Source organism: Morone saxatilis, unplaced genomic scaffold (genome assembly GCF_004916995.1).
Source record: "Morone saxatilis isolate NCDOM2014 unplaced genomic scaffold, NCSU_SB_2.0 Contig21, whole genome shotgun sequence".
Classification (NCBI taxonomy): Eukaryota; Metazoa; Chordata; class Actinopteri; family Moronidae; genus Morone; species Morone saxatilis.
The window spans coordinates 7,139,983-7,145,982 of record NW_023339774.1 but is presented as its reverse complement, the minus strand read 5'-3'; the positions used below and the strand labels follow the sequence as shown (position 1 = coordinate 7,145,982).

At 40.5% G+C, this 6,000-nt stretch overlaps 1 protein-coding gene across 1 annotated transcript in view; it reads left to right on the top strand.

The window, feature by feature from the left end:
• The window catches only part of cntfr (ciliary neurotrophic factor receptor), a 121,027-nt gene that overhangs the window by 487 nt on the left and 114,540 nt on the right, over positions 1-6,000 (top strand). The gene's annotated exons all lie outside the window — the stretch shown is intronic.

Here is a 6,000-nt window from a genome sequence, read left to right as displayed (position 1 = left end):
CACACACACACACACCTCTCCCATATCCTGACTCGATAACTGCCATCTCATTCAGGCGTACTCAAACACATGGGTGCTCCCACACACCCCCAGAACGTATCATCCAGGAGATTCAGCTTTATCCTGCTCCCTGTTTAACCAAAAGAGTAGATTGAACAATCAATGCAAGTATGGATTTAGGCAAAGCCTTCAGGGAATCAGAGGGAAGGCTTTCTATCTACTCAGTTGTTACTGTGTGTGATTCTAGGCCAGGGATTAAGGCTGCGATTACACAGACCTGCTGTGGTCCAAAACAATATGATCAAAGCAGAGAGAGAAAGAGAGAAAGAGAGAGAGAGAGAGAGTGAGACGCACCAGAATGCAGGAATGAACATTTCTAAACAGCACTTTAACCAGAAGTTTTAAAGCTGTTTACAGGGAAATACTGTTATCATCATTATTATTATTGTGTTATTTGACATGCTCTTCTTATACTAATAAAATAACTGAGTTTTTGATTTCTTACTTCCTTTGATTATTATAAAAAAAGCTTTCATCCCACTAAATCTTTCCACTTGTTCATTTAACAAAACAAAACAAACTACAGTAGTACAAACATACAAGAACTTAATAAAATACAAAGTAATACAAAATAAAACCGTGGAAAAGTTATAACTCAAAGGGAAACTACTGTTTATTACAACTCTAATTTAAAAAGTTGCTCATAACTCTGTCCATCGGTTGGGATATGATTACATTGTACCCATCAAGTAATTGCTAAGATCCCAAAACATGGCAATGTCGCTAAAAATAGGTCCAACAGGGGACCATGGATGAGTGGTCAGACTATCATTCAGGTTTTAAATAAGTTTTGCTTTGTTTACAGACTATACAGTTGTCTGACCGCTCATTTGTTGCCCCGTTTGACTTTTAGCGATGACGGCGTTTTCCGCTATGCACAAGTTTTTTGTATTGCCCTATAATATGATATGTGTATAAACACAACCATTTATTTCAGTCACTCCACACACACACACACAAATGTCAACACTGAAAAATAAAGTAAACCAATCCGTTTGTGTGTGCGTGAACAGGCTGTGCCTTGCCCATTGTTGGGCTGTAAATAGGCGCTGACTGTGACAGGAAGTTGGGATTACAATACTCCCCATGAGCCCCGTGTTTATTTTCTGCCTCTTTCGTCAGCATTGGCTGTTACACACACATCCCAGCCAGATCCTTCTCTACACACATGCACACACACATGCACACACACATGCACACACACATGCACACACACATGACCACACACAAAAGCTGCCACCACCAGTAGGGGGCGAACATCCTTCAAACTACATTTCCCTCCCCCACAGCTAATGGCCATCTGAGAAACATTGACATTTCTTTTAATGTAGCGATGGACCAACATGCTACCTGACAGCAGCTGCACACTTTAATCTGTATGCTAGAAACCCACACACAAGTGCTACACACACACACACACACACACACACACACATACACACTGTATTTTAAAGTGCATCTTGATGATAAGCAGGGCAGAAAAAAAATGTGCCTCCAGGCTACAGTGCAGTATGTATGCAGTACAGGAATAACATGAGGAAACTTCAACATCAACTTAGTCATCTGTCCATCAATGATCCATACATTAGTGAGTTTGTTTACTGCTCTGTATTATAGCCTGATTCGCTATATGCTTTTATTGTCATTAGGCACATGCGCTGCGTGCTCCGTACATGTTAAAAACTGAGTGGGGTTATGCTGCATTCATTTCATATACGCACGCTAGAAAGAATGTGAAAACCTCCTTTTCAACTCTGGAACATTCACACTTTTCTATTCCATGATGGGTAAGCCTGGTGCTAGCTTGTAGTCACATCAGTTGCATGTAAATTAAGCTTATGTTAATTAATGTTAAAGCAGAGTTTGTTTACAGTGTTAAGTGAAATAGAGCTGATATTCGATTCGATTTAGTTGTAACAGCCAGTCGGAGTTTCGCCCAGTTTTCCACAGGGATGTTGACACCTTTTGTAATTCTTTTCGCCAAGTAGTAGTTATCGTAGCTGTCAGAAATTGCTAATGTATCTTGACGTTTTCCGCACTCTGCTGCTCATCTGTGTGATTGGGTATGAATGTGACATTAGCCTACTGTACTGTCTTGAAATCAGTTATTCCTGCAATCACCTGCTCTTTTCATATATAGATTGATGTGTGCAATAATCACTGAAACCCAGCAGAGCGATAAGCTTTGATCCTTGAGGTGCTATTTTTGTCACAGTGTTGTAATGACTATAGCTTCTTGTCTGTTGTGGTTTTTAGGTAGTTTCTCAATCGGTTTGTGTTTTACTATAGATTTTGTTGTTTTTCTCTTCTGTTCTTATCTTTGTCTCTTGCCATCTACTGCTTAAAATTCCTTTTTTATGTATTCCATACTAACAAGACATATTTCCCATTTTGCCTCTATGACACAGTTCCACTCAAAGGGGAGAAGTTGAAACGTGACGTCCTCATTGTCAAATGACTCATCTAAAAAATCGCTTGCATCCTAAGACACGGTGGGGACAGTGCGAGAGAAAAGCCGCTAACTGACGAAGTGAGACGAGGAGAGGTCAGGTGTGGCTAATAGCAGCAAGCAAGCAAGTCTGTGGCCACTTATTGAGGGAGAGGAGAGACACAGAGGTCAGGAGAAGTGCCAGTGAAAGGTGCGTCTAACAACAGGCAAGAACACCCTCACCTGAGGCAGAATGGGAGAAGGCAACAGACACTGACAGAGCAGAGCACAAGAGAGGCTAGGCATAGCTAATAACGTACGTGATTCTTGAGTGAGGGGATTAAAAGAGACAAGAGCACTGGAAATACCACTCGAGAGGTTAGAAGGAGGCTAACAACAGAAGTTATTGTGGTCAGAGGAGAGGAGCAAGGGAAGTAGAAGAACACAGGAGATTCAATTATGGAGCAGAAGATAGTTTTACTGAAGGATACCATCAGGCATGATTGGGACTAGAAGGAAGGTGGCAGAAGAGAGGTGACAATGAGAGGAGTGGATAGACCTGGCAAAGGCTAACAGCAAACACGATTGTGGTCAAATATGGGAGAGGAAGACTAGGAGCAGTGGGAAAGGTGGTGCGGAGGCGAGGGGAGGAAATTAGAGGTTAGGAAAGACTATCAACAGACTGTGATCAGTGAGAGAAGAGCAGAGGAAAGGGTGGTTGAGCACACGGGAGCCTCACACCATTACGGCCACTCGCGTGATTGAGGTCAGAGATGAGGAAGAGGTGCAAAGATTAGAGAAAATTAAAGGAGAAACGCTGGACAGGGTAAATGTGATGCTTGGAGTTGTGACGTGACGATGGTCATTGCACAGAGGACAAGTGGAAGGAGAGGAGACGAGAGACAAGAATACAGGAGGAGCTTATCTGTCTTTCACACAGCAGTGATACTCAAAATTAAATTGAATTTGGTGTTTTCAAACTGAGGAAATTGCAGGTTTGCAGCCAAAACAATGTTATGTAGCAGATTTGCAAACGACACATCATCTTCTCAGAACACAAGTGTGGAAATTGCAGCCGCTGGTGCAATTTGGAACGTACAGTATCTCACCAAAATAACCTGAAAACATTGATAAATTGGATTTTTGTTTTTGCCCTCACAAGTAGGCTACTGTTTTTCCGTGCTGTATATCATATTCAGGTCTGCTCTTGTAGTAGTACATCAGCACTGGGATGCTGAAACACAGCAATGCTCATTTATTTTCATGTTTGCTTCTTATTTTAAAACTCCGATTGAGACCTGACATCACCCCTGTGTGTAGAAAATGTTCACAACTCTGGGATCGTGCCACATTATTAATAATGCACTATGTTAAAAATGGATGAGTTTTCCATCAATAGGAAAATCAACATCAGGGCCCCCCCTTTATGATGGTGACGTGCAGATATCTTCATCCTTTTTTTTGGAGATATTTCAGATATATTTATCTAAGCTATGAAATATATATAGGCTGTTGAAAGGCTTCGGGATCTCCAGCTGGCACTGCTGATTGTAGGTGTGTGAGTGTTTTCCCCTTCCCAATACAAATTCTCATACTTGAACCAACCCGATACATGTATTTATTTAAAAAAGAGAAAAAAACAAAAAAACATACATGTAACAAGCATATACTACTAAGCCTGTATGATTGCTATTATTGTTGTTTGGCCTGGCTCAGGTTAAACCCTTTGTCAGAGTCCGAGTAGGGCGGGTCACGACTTCGCTATCCTGGGGAAAAAATGGCCCTGAAACGGGACAGTGTTGGGAAGTAGCAGGGTCCCCTTTCAGGGCCATTTTTTCGTGGCTGATAAATTAGGTGGCACAGACGGGTACTCACCGATACCCGATACCACATTTTAGGCAGCATCGGAGGAATTTCCAATACTGGTATCGGAACAACTCGATGTCTTTGTGCACTCAAATGTGCGAAGCTGCTCTGTGTACATGTGTGTTACTGCTTATGATCATCTCTTTCCATATCCGTCCATGTATTTGCTTGTTGGCGTGTGTGTGTGTATATAAGCTCGTGTTTTTTGCAGTGTTATGTGTGTGTGAGAGAATGAGTGAGAGCGAGTGCCTCTCAGAGCCTGGGGCTTTTAATCTATTAAAGCCTGATCCTTAAACACTAATCAATGCACCCTTTTATATTTCCATTACAGTGCAGAGGGAAAGGGATAAATAAAGCATGACAGTGGAGCTCAGTAGTGGCCACATAACACTGAACCATCCCAATGGCTGTTGCACCAGAAGAGGCTTGACTTATTTATGTCAAGAAAGAGGTTGCAGTGCTGTTGTGGTACATTTGAATTCAAATTCATTATTTTGATTCAAGATATAATATGTTGCAGTTACATTCATTTGACAGTGTTTCATTATATACTGATGTGGGAACTATTTCCTTCATTAGTGATGTACAGACATGCCAGTGATCTTCCAGTTCACTATTATTAACCTGACGACTGGCTGGTTGTTTTCACTCATTGATTTAACATTTTGTTTCCATGATGAATGAAGGGATAGTTGTTGTTTATTACAACTCTAAGTCTTGTTTTTGTAGTTTTTGGGCATTGTTTTGCTTGGCTGTGATAACATTGTGCTCACCAAGGTATTTGCTGATATCGGGAAACATTTTGACAGCACTACAGTGAAGTCTGGCGGGACACGAAATGAGCAGTCAGATGATAAGGAGGGCTGTAAACGAGCCAACATTTTAGCCACATTGTTCCAAACGTCTAACTTATTTGGAGGCAAAGTGAGAGTGAACAGACCTGAAATGTCAAAAAAAGTTATCATAAGTTAACATATTTACATCCATGTTTGTTGTCTGATGTTTCAGTTTTTGTAAAGGCACTTTGGAACTGCTGTTTTGAAAAGTGCTATATAAATTTAGAATTTAGTTTGTTATTTATATTATTATTATTTATATTACTACCTTGAAAAGTTTGGTTACATTTTCTACCATTGATTAAACCCCTTTTTTTGTTTTGTTATTTAGCAATGTCACCGCGTTCCCAGCTTTGAGTTTGATGCACATTAGTTTGGTGTGTATATCATACCCAATGGTCAACTGTATGGCAATAATACATTATTAAATAATGAATTATATTTAAACACTAAAAATATAGATATGGTGATGCATTTGTTTGCTTAAAAAAAGTCTTCCTCTTCTTCATCAGAAAGCTCGTTGTGTAACATGTGACTTCTACTGGTACCATCTCATCTGTGTGTCTGCAACTGAAAGGATGATGAATGTGTATACTTGACACCTCTTCCTTTCATTTAGTCAGATAATTGTCCATGCTTGCACGAAAATCTTTGCTTTTATGCGGCATACTACTCTTAGCAGCCTCATGTCACTGGCCTCCCACTACTCTTTTTTTTTTTCTTCCTCCTCAAATGTAGTGCTCCTTTCTCCTGGTATTGCATCATGTATTCCCTTTCGATCATGTGTTAACTGGTGATATATGCACTGTA